The sequence below is a fragment of the Nerophis lumbriciformis genome, linkage group LG14, assembly GCF_033978685.3.
Source record: "Nerophis lumbriciformis linkage group LG14, RoL_Nlum_v2.1, whole genome shotgun sequence".
Taxonomy (NCBI): Eukaryota; Metazoa; Chordata; class Actinopteri; order Syngnathiformes; family Syngnathidae; genus Nerophis; species Nerophis lumbriciformis.
This window is the reverse complement of record NC_084561.2, coordinates 20,255,813-20,273,199: the sequence shown is the minus strand read 5'-3', so window position 1 is coordinate 20,273,199 and position 17,387 is coordinate 20,255,813. Positions and strand designations below refer to the sequence as shown.

The window sequence follows — 17,387 nt, the reverse complement described above, 5'->3', positions numbered from 1 at the left end:
ATAATTTGGGACAGTCCCTGAAGCAAGGCTGCTGTTAATTATTTCCTGGACGTGGGGGGGCGATGACATTAAGTCCGTGAAACATGCTGCAGGTTTGAGCTGTGATACAATTTTGTTGAGCGAGGACAGGGACAGCGGCTCAATCTGTTGGAAGAATGGACCAGGTGACAAGAATAGAAGGGTCCAAAAATGGGAGAGAAATGTTTGCCTTAATTGTATCAACCTTATCAATATAATAGTCAATACATTTTCCACAGACCTGGCGAAACTTCAAAGCATGTGGACTGGGGAACATTTAAAATAGAATCAATTGTTTCGAATTAAACACGTGGGTTGATAAAATTACTTGTGATTATGTCAGAAAAATGCTTGTTGTTTTCTGCCCTCAGAATGTTCTTTCCACAAGTCTTTCATGATGGCATAAGAAAACATGAAACTTATCCTTCTTCCATTTACGCCCTGCCTGTCTGCACTGACGCCTGGCCTCTCTCGTTAGGTCATTTAACCATGGCTCACCTTTGGATTTAAAAGGAGCAATGGAATCAAGAACTTGACAAGTTTGAAAGCGGGACATCAAATGTATAAATTGTTTTAGAGGGCTTTGAAGGCTACAACGGTGACTCCAATCAGCCGCATCTTCCTAGCGTTTTTTTAATCATCTTTAAAATAAAATAAAAAAGATGTGTGTTTTTGTCTTTCATAATGATTGTGAACAATAGACAAAATTCCAAAAAACTGTGCAGTTCCCCTTTAAAAAGTGTCGCATTTATCTTTTAAAAAATGTACACTGTTTTAACATACATCTTGAAGTCATCGATTATATAAGAAATAAGACTTTATTCTACCTTTTTTGTGTTTCCTCTCCCTCTGGTTGAGTGCTAGATATAATGTCCAAATAAGGACATCCACCTCGATGTGCTGTCACTGCTGCGAAAAAAGGATCCAAAACTACGTGCAAGCTTACGCAAAAATGCATGCATTTTATGATTTGATACTTTGGCATTGTTTTAAAGGGATCATTTTGGGATTTTTTTCTACATTTAAAACACTTCTTGTGGTCTACATAGCATATAATGGTAGTTCTTTAGTCCAAATTTTGCATGGATGATGTTTTATTGACCTTATTCAAGCCACTCTCTGACTGGATGTTAAAGGATGCACTGTTTTGTGGCAGGTCTTATTTACGTCCTTCCACTTCGACTGCGTCTTCTCCCCGTCATCCATGTTGTAGTTTTTAGTGCTTACACAGCGAGACTACTGAAATATATAAGTTAGAACTATACACTAGTATGTATTAAAATTGGTAACAGCAGAGTATGCATGCGCATGTACGAGCCAGTCTGCCCCACAACAAGAGGATAGAGGAAAATAAGGAACTTTTTGACTACAACGTTGGACTGCAATAGCGGACACGTGCAAAGATCTTGGCCTAAAAATAAAATCTCACATTTTTTCACAAAAAATTATATTTATATATATATATATATATATATATATATATATATATATATATATATATATATATATTAGAGATGTCCGATAATATCGGCCTGTCGATATTATCGGCCGATAAATGTTTTAAAATGTCATATTGGAAATTATCGGTATCGATTTTTTTATTATCGGTATCGTTTTTTGTTTTTTTTAATTAAATCAACATAAAAAACACAAGATACACTTACAATTAGTGCACCAACCCAAAAAACTTCCCTCCCCCATTTACAGTCATTCACACAAAAGGGTTGTTTCTTTCTGTTATTAATATTCTGGTTCCTACATTATATATCAATATAGATCAATACAGTCTGCAAGGTATATAGTCCGTAAGCATGATTGTGCGTGCTGCTGGTCCACTAATAGTACTAACCTTTAACAGTTAATTTTACTCATTTTCATTAATTACTAGTTTCTATGTAACTGTTTTTATATTGTTTTACTTTCTTTTTTATTCAAGAAAATGTTTTTAATTTATCTTATTTTATTTTATTAATTTTTTTAAAAAGGACCTTATCTTCACCATACCTGGTTGTCCAAATTAGGCATAATAATGTGTTAATTCCACGACTGTATATATCGGTATCGGTTGGTATCGGTAATTAAGAGTTGGACAATATCGGAATATCGGATATCGGCAAAAAAGCCATTATCGGACATCCCTAATATATATATACCTGTGTGTATATATATATATATATATATATATATATATATATATATATATATATATATATATATATATATATATGTCTTAATAAGGTTATCCAAAAAATAGTGCTCGATACCGTAGTAGAGCGCAATATATGTATGTGTGGGAAAAAAATCACAAGACTATTTCATCTTTACAGGCCTGTTTCATGAGGGGGGGTACCCTCAATCATCAGGAGATTTTAATGGGAGCATTCGCATACCATGGTTTATATAGGGCACAGAGTGGGTGGGTACAGGCTGGCCTAGGGGCGTGGTGATTGGCTCATGTGTTACCTAGGAGGTGTTTCCGTCTATGGCGGCATGTTGTTACAATTTTGCTGCGCTTGTTGAGGGATGACAGGTCTGGACGGTAAATAATAAACAGTTTCTCTTTCAAGCATAGGTTGCATCTTTTATTACCACTATTGTAAGGTGTGCTGGATGCAAGAATTTGCCATGTTATTGAATATTCAACATTATTGTCTTTGAGGTCCCAAATGTGTTTGCTGAGTTCTGTGGTATTTCGCAGGTTTTTGTTCCTGAAAGAAGCCTTGTGATTGTTCCATCTGGTTTTGAATTCTCCCTCGGTTAATCCTACATATGTGTCGGATGTGTTAATGTCCTTGCGTATTACCTTAGATTGGTATACAACTGATGTTTGTAAGTAACGAACATTGGACACAAATTCCTCAATCTGATTGACAAACACTTTTCCAAAGACAACACCCTAAGAAAAGTATTCAACAAGAACAACATTAAATTGAGCTACAGCTGCATGAACAATATACGACAAATCATCTCAAACCACAACAAAACAATTGCAAATGAGCCGTCGACCCCCAGACAGAGCGACTCCAAAACCAACAAAGGATGTAACTGTCGAAAGAAACCTGATTGCCCCCTCAACGGGGGGTGCTTACAAACATCAGTTGTCTACCAATCTAAGGTAATACGCAAGGACATTAACACATCCGACACATATGTAGGATTAACCGAGGGAGAATTCAAAACCTGATGGAACAATCACAAGGCTTCTTTCAGGAACAAAAACCTGCGAAATACCACAGAACTCAGCAAACACATTTGGGACCTCAAAGACAATAATGTTGAATATTCAATAACATGGCAAATTCTTGCATCCAGCACACCTTACAATAGTGGTAATAAAAGATGCAACCTATGCTTGAAAGAGAAACTGTTTATTATTTACCGTCCAGACCTGTCATCCCTCAACAAGCGCAGCGAAATTGTAACAACATGCCGCCATAGACGGAAACACCTCCTAGGTAACACATGAGCCAATCACCACGCCCCTAGGCCAGCCTGTACCCACCCACTCTGTGCCCTATATAAACCATGGTATGCGAATGCTCCCATTAAAATCTCCTGATGATTGAGGGTACCCCCCTCATGAAACAGGCCTGTAGAGATGAAATAGTCTTGTGATTTTTTTCCCACACATACATATATATATATATATATATATATATATATATATATATAAAATAATTTTTTTTACCTCTACTTTTTAAAGAAACCATTGAATACAAATTACAGGGATACTTCAAAACAATCTTTTCTTTTTATTTGATCAAAAACTAGTAGATAGAAATGACACTGCATCTTACTCTTAGCAACATTCTAATTTGTATAATGTTGTTCTTTTCAGACCAGATATAATTTGTACTAATTTTCAAATAATTTAATTAAGAGCTTCCATTGGGAAGTAATACTTCTCTCTTAAAATAACAAAACACTTTTCTTTTCTTTGGAACAAACATCTCGCTCACGTTAGCATTAGCCATGTTTTACTATGTGAGCCGCTAAGTAAGTAAGGGGACGGCGCAAGCTAAGCAAGCTCCTGAAGGACAAAAAGTATGCTGCAGCAAGAGGAGAAAAAATATATAATTTTTTATCGTCCGCAACAAAAACCTTGAATATATCGTTAAAGTCGATATATCGCCCAGGCCTAATCTCTACCGTATACGGATATATCAGCAGACGTCACACTTGGGAAAAACGTCTCAAATTGGGCAAATTCCAAACGCTTCATTTGGAGAAAGTATGAAGGAAGGCAATATTGTTTTATAAATATCTCTGTAATGTCTCCATGGTTTGATTTGACATTTTCAGGACATATGCAGATCCCAAATACACAAAAACAGGTACCAATATGTACGGAAAGTTTGTTTTGCATAATCGGTCACCCTAACACGAGTATCCAACTCTATAACATTTATAAGTCAGAAAAGACAAATTCTATCAATGGGACCTTTTAAAGCACAGTGATCTTAAATACAGTGAATTTAAAAGTACATGGCTTCAGATTTGTTAAACATTTTTTCATGGGATCGAATAAGTGTTGAGCATCGTGTAAATTCATCAGTGTAGGTATCGACTACAAAAATTCTGGTAGTGTGACAATCCTACCCACCACTGTCCTGAGTCACAAGTACTGTAGTTGGTAAAAGTGCTGAATCAGGAGCTGGCAGTCTGCAAAGCAGCACGATAGCCATCACGGCATGTTGGAGCTTGGATGGAAAAAACAATAAATAACGTCTTCTGATTCTCTCTCTTTGGCAGACCGAGTTGTTTCGCACCTCTATTGATCATGTGCTTGTCTTTACTGGGCCAAGAGGCTGATTCTGGCAAGTGGGTCTTTTGCATTTACTACATTGTTTTCCCCAAAGAGACTTCCTGAAGAATCAGGTAACTGAACTTGATTGATCTTTACGCAGCAAGAGAAGCAAGCTTGAGCAACATTTGTGCATCTTTGGCTGCCCTTGAATGTGTGTTTTGGAAGTTATCTGTTCATCTGCAGTAGTAGTGAAGAACGCTTCTATGGAAGTAGAATTGTCTCACATCAGCTTACTGTATATGTATCAATATGATATTAATATATATGCATATATTAATAAATATACAAATGTGATATACAAATAAATAAATAATTTGTATAAATAAACGCGTATTTGTAAATATATTTTTGAGACTTGAAAATATATACAAATAAAATTTATAAATACAAACATGTGACTTACAAATAAATCAAGAATTTGTATAAATAAACATGTATTTGTAAACATTTTTGAGATTTGAATATAAATATGCTTGATTTTGTATGTTTATTTGTATTGAATTTGCATATGTGCATCGTTTTTTTGCTTTTGTGTCGATGAGACATTCCTCCCACAAACCAGATGCACAAATAAATGTGACCTACACACTCCCCTGAACAACCAGCAGAAGGCACTGCAGCCAGAGCGGTCAATACAATTCAATACAAATACAAAATCAACCATATTTATATTAAAATCTCAAAAATATATTTACAAATACACGTTTATTTTTACAAATTCTTATATTCATTTGTATATCACATTTGTATTTGTATATTTATTAATATACGCAATGTATTAATATCATATTGATATATATAAGTTGACAATTCTACTTCCATACGCTTCCGGTATTTGCAGCCCTCCACAAATAGATTGGTCGCCACCTAAACACATTATGATGGGACTGTCTGTGAATGTAGCTTGTCGTTACAACTCTGTACAGTGAATGACATTGTAACTCTGCTTCAAGTAACACACTTCATACGTACCTGGTCTGCCAGAGAATAAGAAGACGTAGCAGGAGGAATCAGTGCTGCCAACTGAGCAACTTTGTCGCTATACTTAGCAAATAATCAGACCCCTCTGAATTGTGTTTTTCAAAACAGCGATTAATCTAGCGACTTTTTCTGCTCTTATTGGACACTTTTGGAGACCCTAACCATTCCTGCTGCGCCCGAAGCATGTCAATCTTAAATTACCACATTTTTAATGACAACAAAGGAATAACAGGTCAACATGGATAAATGTTTGTGTATAAAAACAGACATGAAAATATGAATATTTTAAAGGTGTTTATTAATCACGCTAAGTGCATATATAGTAAAGTATTCATACTGTATATAGTACAGTACAATCTTTGGGCACCGCTCGATTTGATCAATTCTTAGGGTGACAGTAAGATTCAGAATCGATTCCAGATTCAAACCTATTCTTACAATGTAATATTTGGTGTAGTAATTATTAAGGCTGTACAATTATGGCAAAAATATGATTATTTTTTATCAAAAATAAAATCAGGATTAATAAAACAATTATTTATTTATTAATTAAACATTTTTAATTCAGTTTTTTAAGTTTTACACTTATTTTACCACCATAGTGTGTGTGCTTTTTGTGTCACAAATCAAATGTATTAAAAGTATTTTATTTAAATGCAATAATCCTCACATTTATTGGTGCAATATATCGTTGGGAAATTTTGACCAGTATTATAAGTCAAAGCATAGTAATTGTGTAGATATATCAATAAGTGCTTTAAGTTCATTATGCTTGCATAATGTACTTTTTGAAACCTTTATTTTGTTAGTGCAGTCAGACTCGATGATGCTGTTATTGTGAAGCGGCCAAGTGTGCCGCTGTTCTGAGCTTGGCATGTGGCGACTACTTTAGGCTGTTAAAAAAAAAAGATTCAGCCTCTCAAGTTGTGACTGCTGTCCTGTTTGTACGTTGATCTTACATTGATGATGTCGTTCACAACAACACAAGCAGTTTATGGATGATTTTTACTAGCTTTAGCTTCATAGTTTAGTCGCTGTTTCCTGTGGTCGGCCATACCAACATTGTTTAGTTCAAAACTTTTACGTGTTTCATTAAAAGTTTTTTCCAATTAGAATATTTTTATCATCAAGATCATGATCCAAAATCGAAACTGAAATTTGATTAATTGTCCGGAACAGGTTACAAAACCTCCTTTCGGTTGCCGACGTGTACGCGCAGCGAGTAAGCATAGATATGGTCTAAAAACGTATTTTTAAAAATAGATTTTATTTATTTATTAATAATTAAAGAATTTCAAATAATAAAAACATTTGATTTTTGAATATTATGACTCAATCTAGAATTGTAATAAAAAATAATCGATATGGATGTGAATGGATTTTTTTCGAGCACCTGTAATGCATAGTATATTCCCTCCTGTCACCGCTGAACATCGAGCAAAATGGCGGGATGGTGATGGAGGAGATTAAAGCAACAGTTGCTGAGCCAAACAGCGCCCAAAACACAGGACAGTACTCTGATTGGTCCGCCGTCATCCAATAGTGTGCTCTGTACCATCTCGTGTAGGCAAATTAGCCCTAAATAGTGTGTTCGTCCCTACCTAATAACAAAAAATTTGGGATTTACATTTTTGTCAAACCGATACAGTTAACTTTCTGCTTCTCAAGACCGATACGTTAACTGACTTATATTTATTAATCTTTGAATTTAGATATAACTGTTATTTGTGCACATCTTTCTTTACGACTGGCTAAGTTTGCTCTTCTCAAGCAGCACAGGCGTCTTCGTAGGCTTTCAAAACACTGTCATAGAGTCGCTAGCCATTTCAGATGGCTGACAAGGTTTGATGTGTTGAAGCTTGATTCTTTTTTTCCTCCCTCTTTGCTGATTTTGCTGAACATTTGATGCGAATAGCACGCGAAATGTCTTCTTCCGAAACTTGAAAAAAAGTTCCACACGATCGACACCACGTTTGTTTACAGTGAGCTCAGTGGACGTTTACGGCACGAGCAGGAGAAAAGGAGCATTTGATTTTCTCACCTTAACCCACCTCCATCACAGTACGGGTAATCCTGCCTCACTGCAGCGTTTTTAATTTGATCAGATTCATCATGTACTGTGTATAAAAATACTACCTATGTCGTATACTGTGAAGTGTTTGCGATTCCAAAAGATGCGGCAGGTAAAATTAATCTTTACTTCGGTACCGGTACCAAAATCATTTTGTTGCTTTTCTGTACTTTTCAGTACTTTTGTAAATAAAGGGGACCACAAAAAATTGCATTATTGGCTTTATTTTAACAAAAAATCTTAGGGTACATTAAACATATGTTTACAGTATTATTGCAAGTGTGTCCTTAAATAAAATAGTGAACATACTAGACAACTTTTAGTAGTAAGTAAACAAACAAAGGCTTCTAATTTAGCTGCTGACGTATGCAGTAACATATTGTGACATTTATCATTCTATTATTTTGTCAACATTATGAGTGACAAACTGTAAAAATTGATTATTAATCTACTTGTTCATTTACTGTTAATATCTGGTTATTTTCTGTTTAAATATGTTCTATCTACACTTCTGTTAAAATGTAATAATCACTTATTCTTCTGTTGTTTGATACTTTACATTAGTTTTGGATGATACCACGAATTTGGGTATCAATCTGATCCCAAGTCGTTACAAGATCATACATTGGTCATATTCAAAGTCCTCGTGTCCAGGGACATATTTCCTGAGTTTATGAACATAATATAAATTTTAAAAAATGAAAGAAGATGTTGTGATGCCAAAAAATATTGGCGTAATCATAGTAGTATCGACTAGATACGCTACTGTACTTGGTATCATTACGGCGGATGTTAGGTGTAGATCCACCAATGGTTTTAAAGCCAAAATGCGTCCGTTCTCCCTTTTCTGTCAACACACTGTCTGTTTGTAAGTACTCTGTGCGTGTGCACATGCTCCTCTGCTCATAAACCAGCAATGACACGACGTGACGACGACAGGGACACGGGGTGTGGTGGACCGGTACTTTTCAGTACCGAAAATGATTCATTAGTATCGCGGTACTATACTAATACCGGTATTCCGTACAACCCTAATTGGTAGTGTGAAACAAACAAGGAAACTAACAAATACAATAAACAACGAACCAGCAACTAAGACAGGGAGACACCAAAATTAGAAGGAGAGTGATTAGGGGCAGAAACTGGTGAGGACGTTAATAAACAAACAGAAAACAGGTGTGGCTAATCAGCCACCTAGCAACCAGAAAAGGTAAACAAGGGAGAAAAAGAGCATTGAGAACATAACAGAACACTAAACAAAGGGGAATAATGCTTGAACACAAACACAGAATATAACCTGGTGTGACAAATCATAACAACCTATGTCCAATTTTAAAATAAGTGAAGCGCGATTCCAAACTTCATATACAAATATGCCTATACAACTACCACTAACAACTATTGTCAACTCACATTACCGAAAATGTAATTAGCCATCTTCCCACCGTCATATTGATCCCATAATTTCATTTCCTCTGCTGTTGGATTAAGTTTCCTGGCACAGCGTCACCTCATTATGTCCATTTGACTTCTGCATGCTTGATAAGATCTGTCACTGAACTGCTGAAAGCCGCAGATTAAATTCACTTTAAATACAATACTGCCACTCAGATCCTTTGTTTATAATGTATTCACATGGTGTAGATAGTAATTAATACATCATAAGGATCAATGTAATGCAATCTTTTAGTCAGGCTATTGACATTATGTCTTTATTTGTCATATATTGTACAAAGCTGTCAGTGAAAAAAAAGTCATTACCATTATTTCATCCATCCAATATACTATTACCCTACCCTCTTATCCTTTGTTTATTATACAGTATATTCCCTTAGTTATTAAGCATCTCTAAGGGTATTAAATATGCAGTAATACCTCGATTTCCGTTACTAATCTGAGATAAAAAATTTTTTTTAAAACATTCCAAAAACCAATGTTGTAAAAAACCCTTCAGATTGGTCAATGACTGAAGGCCAAGAACCCACAGGAAACAGTACATCAGATAGAGACAGAGGAGGGATTTTCTCATTACTCTGATATCTTAAAAAATATATATTTACCGAAAAACTGCTGTACGCTCAAGAGGACATAAAACAATAACAATAACCGAACCAGTACCAATTCCCGGAAGGTGGAAATCGATACCGGTACTCAACAGTACCAATTTCTGGTAATAAATGTTAATTGCTTAAAGGGGGACATTATCACAATTTCAGAAGGGTTAAAACCATTAAAAATCAGTTCCCAGTGGCTTATTTTATTTTTCAAAGTTTTTTTTCTAAATTTTACCCATCACGCAATATCCCTAAAAAAAGCTTAAAAGTGCCTGATTTTAACCATCGTTATATACACCCGTCCATTTTCCTGTGACATCACACAGTGATGCCAATACAAACAAACATGGCGGATAGAACAGCAAGATATAGCGACATTAGCTCGGATTCAAACTCGGATTTCAGCGGCTTAAGCGATTCAACAGATTACGCATGTATTGAAACGGATGGTTGTAGTGTGGAGGCAGGTAGCGAAAACGAAATTGAAGAAGAAACTGAAGCTATTGAGCCATATCGGTTTGAACCGTATGCAAGCAAAACCGACGAAAACGACACGACAGCCAGCGACACGGGAGAAAGCGAGGACAAATTCGGCGATCGCCTTCTAACCAACGATTGGTATGTGTTTGCTTGGCATTAAAGGAAACTAACAACTATGAACTAGGTTTACAGCATATGAAATACATTTGGCAATAACATGCACTTTGAGAGTGCAGAAAGCCCAGTTTTCATCAATTAATATATTCTGGAGACATACCCTCATCCGCTCTCTTTTCCTGGGGGTCTGGCGGCAGATTTCTTTGACTTTATCGTTGGAAATGCATCTGCTTTGAGTGTCGCAGGATATCCACACATTCTTGCCATCTCTGTCGTAGCATAGCTTTCGTCGGTAAAGTGTGCGGAACAAACATCCAATTTCTTGCCACTTTCGCATCTTTGGGCCACTGGTGCAACTTGAATCCGTCCCTGTTCGTGTTGTTACACCCTCCGACAACACACCGACGAGGCATGATGTCTCCAAGGTATGGAAAACAGTCGAAAAAACGGAAAATAACAGAGCTGATTTGACTCGGTGTTTGTAATGTGTTTGAGAAAATGACGGATTGCTTCCTGATGTGACGTCACGTTGTGACGTCATCGCTCCGAGAGTGAATAATAGAAAGGCGTTTAATTCACCAAAATTCACCCATTTAGAGTTCAGAAATCGGTTAAAAAAATATTTGGTCTTTTTTCTGCAACATCAAGGTATATATTGACGCTTACATAGGTCTGGTGATAATGTTCCCCTTTAACCCTGTAGGGCATAGGTGTCAAACTCAAGGACCGGGGGCCAGCTCTGACAAGCCACATCATTTTATAATTTATATTATACTTTATAATCCACACCCAAAAAATATATATTTTCATATGTTAGCTGCACCAGAATACAAACCACAGATATATACGTTGTAAAATGAGTATTTTACACTGAAAGATTTTGTAAATGTTTATTTACATACCTTCAACAAGTGCGAAATTGTGCAGACGGCTTATTTGGTGTTCCTAACAATAATTCAGTGAGCATGCTCTATTTACGTTTGAATGTTTGTCGTAATAACAAAAGAGAAGATGTGATTATGAAGGTAAGGACAAGAGATGACAAATGTACATATGCTATGTGAAATTACCTGAAAAAACCCACCTAGCTTTTCATAATGCCATGAAAGTTAAAAATAGGTTTGTTTGGGGAAAACACTGTCTCATATAAATAAATAATGTGTACACTGCTTCTGCAATGACCAGGAGCAAACCATAAGAAGAAAAGCTATCTGTTTGCTTGATTAGTCTACTTTTCAAGCAAATATGCATGTTGCATAGTTAGTTAATATTTATGAAATGCGCTGCAAAGTGCTAATGATGTCTGTTTAAATGGTTTTTTTAGAAGGTCCTCATTTAACATGAGTGCATGTTTTAGATATGTATGAGTAATGTGTCACAGTCTTATCAGCTTGTGGACAATATAGAGGATTGAGGGCTGCTCGAATCAGGACCCAGCAGTGACTGATCCAATTGTCCTTAAGCAGTCAACATCAAAACAAGTGATCAAATATATAGGTGCCAAAGTAGGTTAAAATGCGTGGAAAGCAGCGGCGGCCAAAGTGAAAATACATCCGATGATTTAGAAAAACGCAATTGGCGCTCTGGCTCCTGAGATTGTACAACAAATGTTTGAAGGAAAACTTGCTATCTGCCAGAAACATGAAGGAGTGTTGTCGTGGTGCAGATTCATTCCCTGTGGAAGCTGCCTTTTTTTTCCTGAGTTTGTAATTTTATAACCAGGGAGATGTCTCAAAACCTACTATTGTATTTTCCCAGTTATGCTTGCACCACAATACTTGAACGGAATTTCACTGGAGGATTAGACAAGCGTCCTCAAAATCACAGCACTTAAAGTTCATTATCTGGCATTAAATTAAATAGGTTGAACAGTAAATGGGGGAGAATATTTCCTAGGTATGTTCTGACCAAGAGTAAGATCGGCCGATAACAATCAATTTATTTATGATGAGTGCTATTGACAGTTTAACAATATCAACACAATACTTAAATTCTCTTTTATTACATACAATTATTTGATCCAAACAAAGTCAATAGTATACACAATAACTAAACAAAAAACTATACCATCATTTAAATATTTTGGTTGTTGCCACTCAAGTCCTCCTGTGTCCAATGAATCATTCCCTGAGTTTGTAAAGATTAAGAAAAACGACAAAACAAATATTTTGAAAAAATTAAAATATCGACCTAATCATTCCAGTATCGAACATATACTGATAGTACCCTTGGCCTCGACACCACCAATTTATGGGACAAACTGACCTCACCTTACTTGTCGTGTACTGACTGTGACAATGCTGACACCAACAGTTGTTATATTATCTTCTCTCTAGACTCTTATTACTCTACTTGTTAATTTCCTGTTAATATCTGCTTAAGTCTGGGAAATACTCTTGCGTCACGTAGCTTGCGTAAGAGACGACATCCTGCTCCTCCCCTGCGTATCCTCCTGCAGGCCGTGACGTGCACTTCCCAAAAATCCTAGCTTCGCCTCAGCAGCGACGCGGATCGCAAAGTTGTGATTGTTCAGCTTTTATCGGGGAGGGTCCCTGGTCCCTGAACATGGTATAGCAGACGTGTTTGAAATGCGCAAATTATTGTGTGAAATAAAGAAACAGTGATTAAAAATTAGCATGCAAACTGATTTTGTGTACTTAACATCTCGATGCGCTCTAAAATAATTATTAAATGTGTCATTTTTCAGCTTGTTGTGTTGTTTCATCGAGAACAAGTCACCAAGTATGATGCTCTTTTTAACTTTTATTGCCAATCTTGTACTAACAACAGGTTCAATTTCGACACATTCTTTCTTGCACACACACTTATTTTTCTCTCACACACAACACTTCCTCGTTCTCCGTCAATCATCTTTCAGGCATGGTGTGTTCACAAACTCTGAACAACAATAACACATTAACATAAACATAGCACCAACAGGTCGTTACAGTAGTTACTGAACAGTTGTTTGTTTTCAATTACATAGCTCTCTCTTGTGCCCTGTCCCAAACTGCCAAATGCGGTTGTAAATTCGCACGTCCTTCACCGCGACTCATTTAGGGGTTGCACAGCCCATCTTTGTGAACGTGTTCTCTTCCGGTTTCGAAGCAATGTGTATATTAAAAATGAACGTTGTTTCAAAAGGATTAGTTGCAGCTCCAACATTAAAGTGGAGGTCGCTTCAGATGCCGTATTTCACTACAAGTTTACAACTACTACTAAACACAAGAAGATAGTCAACAAGAGTTGTAGTTGCTCACACAGAAAAACACTGCTCCTTAGGGTTTTGGAAGAGAATTACAAGTCACTCGCCAGCCCCCGCGTTAGAGCTATGAACGAACTAAGACGCCGTCAGAGGGACGCAAGCTACTTGGCGTGAGAGTATATTCCAGCCTTTACTTTCTGCAGTAACGTGGTTCCATCTACATTTCTTAAACTTTACTCGGCACTTACTTGTTTTGGTGTTGTTTAAAGCTAGCTTAGGTATTAGAATTAGGGATGTCCGATAATGGCTTTTTGCCGATATCCGATATTCCGATATTGTCTAACTCTTTAATTACCGATACCGATATCAACCGATACCGATATCAACCGATACTGATGTATACAGTCGTGGAATTAACACATTATTATGCCTAATTTGGACAACCAGGTATGGTGAAGATAAGGTCCTTTTTTAAAATATTAATAAAATAAAATAAGATAAATAAATTTAAAACATTTTCTTGAATAAAAAAGAAAGTAAAACAATATAAAAACAGTTACATAGAAACTAGTAATTAATGAAAATGAGTAAAATTAACTGTTAAAGGTTAGTACTATTAGTGGACCAGCAGCACGCACAATCATGTGTGCTTACGGACTGTATCCCTGCAGACTGTATTGATATATATTGATATATAATGTAGGAATAACAGAAAGTGTGAATGAGGGAGGGAGGTTTTTTGGGTTGGTGCACTAATTGTAAGTGTATCTTGTGTTTTTTATGTTGATTTATTAAAAAAAACCAAAAAAAACGATACCGATAATAAAAAATTTCCGATATTACATTTTAAAGCATTTATCGGCCGATAATATCGGCAGGCCGATATTATCGGACATCTCTAACTAGAATTTGTGCTCTTGTCTTGTTCTCGGTGTGTAACATGTTTAGTTTCGTTCTCCAGTGATAATGATACAAAATAATGAAACTTAAGATACAAAGAATTATAATATTTGCAGTAATGAAGGCGATTATTATTATTATAGTAGGGAAGCGGCTCAACACTGTCTATGGAGACACATAATTAGCTGCTAGTCCCTTGTCAGCCGGGGGACTAAAAATAAATAGTGTCAGCCAGAAAGGATTTACGTTTGTGATCATAACTAAAAGGCATTAATTGGATTAACAGGACTCTTTTAGAGCACAGCTTAAAACTCACCTCTTTACCGCAGATGACTTTTGATTTATGTTTATAAATGTTTTATAAATGTTTATTTTAGATTCCTTTGTGTGTCTCAGTCTCTGTTTCTGTTTTTTGTTTGTTTCTGTACTCGGGCTGCGCCAACAGTTGGTTCGGGGGCGCATTATAAATGAAAATAACATAACATAACATTAATTGGCAAAGGCGATCACATACTTTTTGAGAAAAATCAGGCAAAACTGATTGCTGGCCCATCAATCAGTCCATCTTTATTATTTACATAGATAAGAGATTGCCTGAACACTGGCTTGTAATGGAGAGACTCATTAACACACATGACGTAGTATGCTTAGTTTAATGAACTATTTTCCATCCGCTCACTTCTGGAAGTTCTCGTCATTCTGATACAAGATCACCTTGCTTTTATTTGTCCAAAAAACACATTAGGCTTTAGATGCATTGGCATTTCAAAGCAGGATAGTTTCTCAAATGAACTACTTTATTGGTTTATAGTATAAATACAACCTGCCTGAACTCTTCTCATGGTATATACCACAATATTTTACTTCAAACTAGAATATTGAGCAGTGTATTTATCTTGTGTGCACATTGGTACAATTATATAAGAACATTACTGTGAGAACTTTCATTTTCATTCTTTATCATCCTTTGTTTTCTTGTTCCGCATCTCTTCGTTTTTTTGTGCTGTTTGGTTTCTGAGATGCTTGGCAGCTTTTAATGCACGAGTGCTGTCTCTTACTGCCACCTGGTGGAGGTTTAACTGCTTATATCAGGGGTGTCCAAACTTTTTCCACTGTTTAGATATTCAATTAAATTGATTTGAGGGCCACATTTCCAGAAAGCTGAGGACCGGCGGTCTAGATTTCTACCTTACCTATTAGTCTAATTTTGTATGAAGATTGTATTCACCTGACATCACGTCCGGCTCGTTAACTATGCGAGGCTCGAAGCGGTGGGCCAGCGAGCGTCTGTTGTCATTGCATTCTGGGCGACATTTTGCCTTTCTCGAAGAAAAATGCCCTATGCTTGCGTTGTTTTAGTCTGTTGGAACCGTTCAAATCGCGAAAAGGCTAAAAAAAATGTCAGAGTTCTTCAAGAGAGAAGGGCAAAAGATGTAAAGATTCTACAAAATACAACAAAAAAAGTGGCACGCACTCCAGTCAAAGGCAGAGTCGAAAAACGCATGAGTTTGCAGCACAAACAGAATGTTGACATGTATAGTTATATTTTGATAAAGACGGGGAAAACACGCATTCCCTCTAAACAGTACGTACAACAACAAAGCAAACATGGCTCTAGGCACAAAGTTAAATCTTTAAATGTAAGCAAAAACTATGCATGATTTACTGTACCCGGGAGAGTTTCGATACCAATTTCCTTGACCCAGCCACACACAATGAAGTTGTAGACCTCCATGCTTTTCCGAGTTGTCATCTGTTTTGTCGTGTAGAATGACCAGAGTACAAGACAGTTCGACATGTCTGGGAATGCGACTGACAGATAATCCTTGAGATCACTCGACAAATCTTATTTTGGTAACGTGTAGGGATCGATTTTATTGCATAGTTTGCATTTATCTCAGCCCCCTTGCGTACTCAGATAAGTTGCACTCAATTTGCGGCGCAGTAGTCATTTTGGTTTGGTGGCCCACTACTTTGTTCACTTCCTTTCAAAAGTCACGTGTCTGAATACAACCTATTCTGAAGGACCAGCGTCCTCTACAGTATATATTTGATTTTGGTATATTTGTCAGGGTTACAGGAGCACTCTGCTGTTTTAAGGACCTTCTGCACAAATGTAAGACTCTTACAAGTTTTTTTTAACCGAACACCAGTTGAATAGCCCAAATGATGAAAAAGACAGGCTCTAAAATGTAACTTTGAGGAACAACACGAGTGTAAGTTGAACAAATGACTACTGCCTGCATCTGAAGTAAACAAGCTACAGCAACACCTTAGTTACATAAATAACATTACAAAAACAATTTGCAACGGCCAAAAAGGAAAGGACATAAAGGTGTGCTTTAAGGAATGCCTCGGTTAAATTGTAAATCACAAGTTTGGACTAGGGCTGGGCGATATGGCCTTTTATTAATATCTCAATATTTTTAGGCCATGTCACGATACACGATATATATCTCAATATTTTGCCTTAACCTTGAATGAACACTTGATGCATATAATCACAGCAGTATGATGATTCTATGTGTCTACATTAAAACATTCTTCTTCATACTGCATTAATATATGCTCATTTTAAACTTTCATGCAGGGAGGGAAACCACAACTAAGTCAATTTACCAAAAACAGGATCTTCAGCTCTCGCTGGATCGGTTCGCAGCCGAGTGTGAAGCGACTGGGATGAGAATCAGCACCTCCAAGTCCGAGTCCGTGGTTCTCGCCCGGAAAAGGGTGGAGTGCCATCTCCGGGTTGGT

General features: G+C 36.6%; 1 protein-coding gene across 2 annotated transcripts in view; it reads left to right on the top strand.

Moving 5' to 3' along the window:
- Nucleotides 1-17,387, top strand: part of LOC133616787 (protein FAM163A-like) — a 55,775-nt gene that overhangs the window by 20,575 nt on the left and 17,813 nt on the right. Inside the window, exon 2 of one of the 2 annotated variants that reach the window (XM_072914722.1) lies at nt 4,771-4,896. The exons of the other annotated variant lie outside the window; for it this stretch is intronic. The gene's annotated coding sequence lies outside the window, so the exon portion shown is untranslated. The remainder of the gene's footprint in view (nt 1-4,770; nt 4,897-17,387) is intronic. 2 annotated transcript variants of the gene reach the window in all.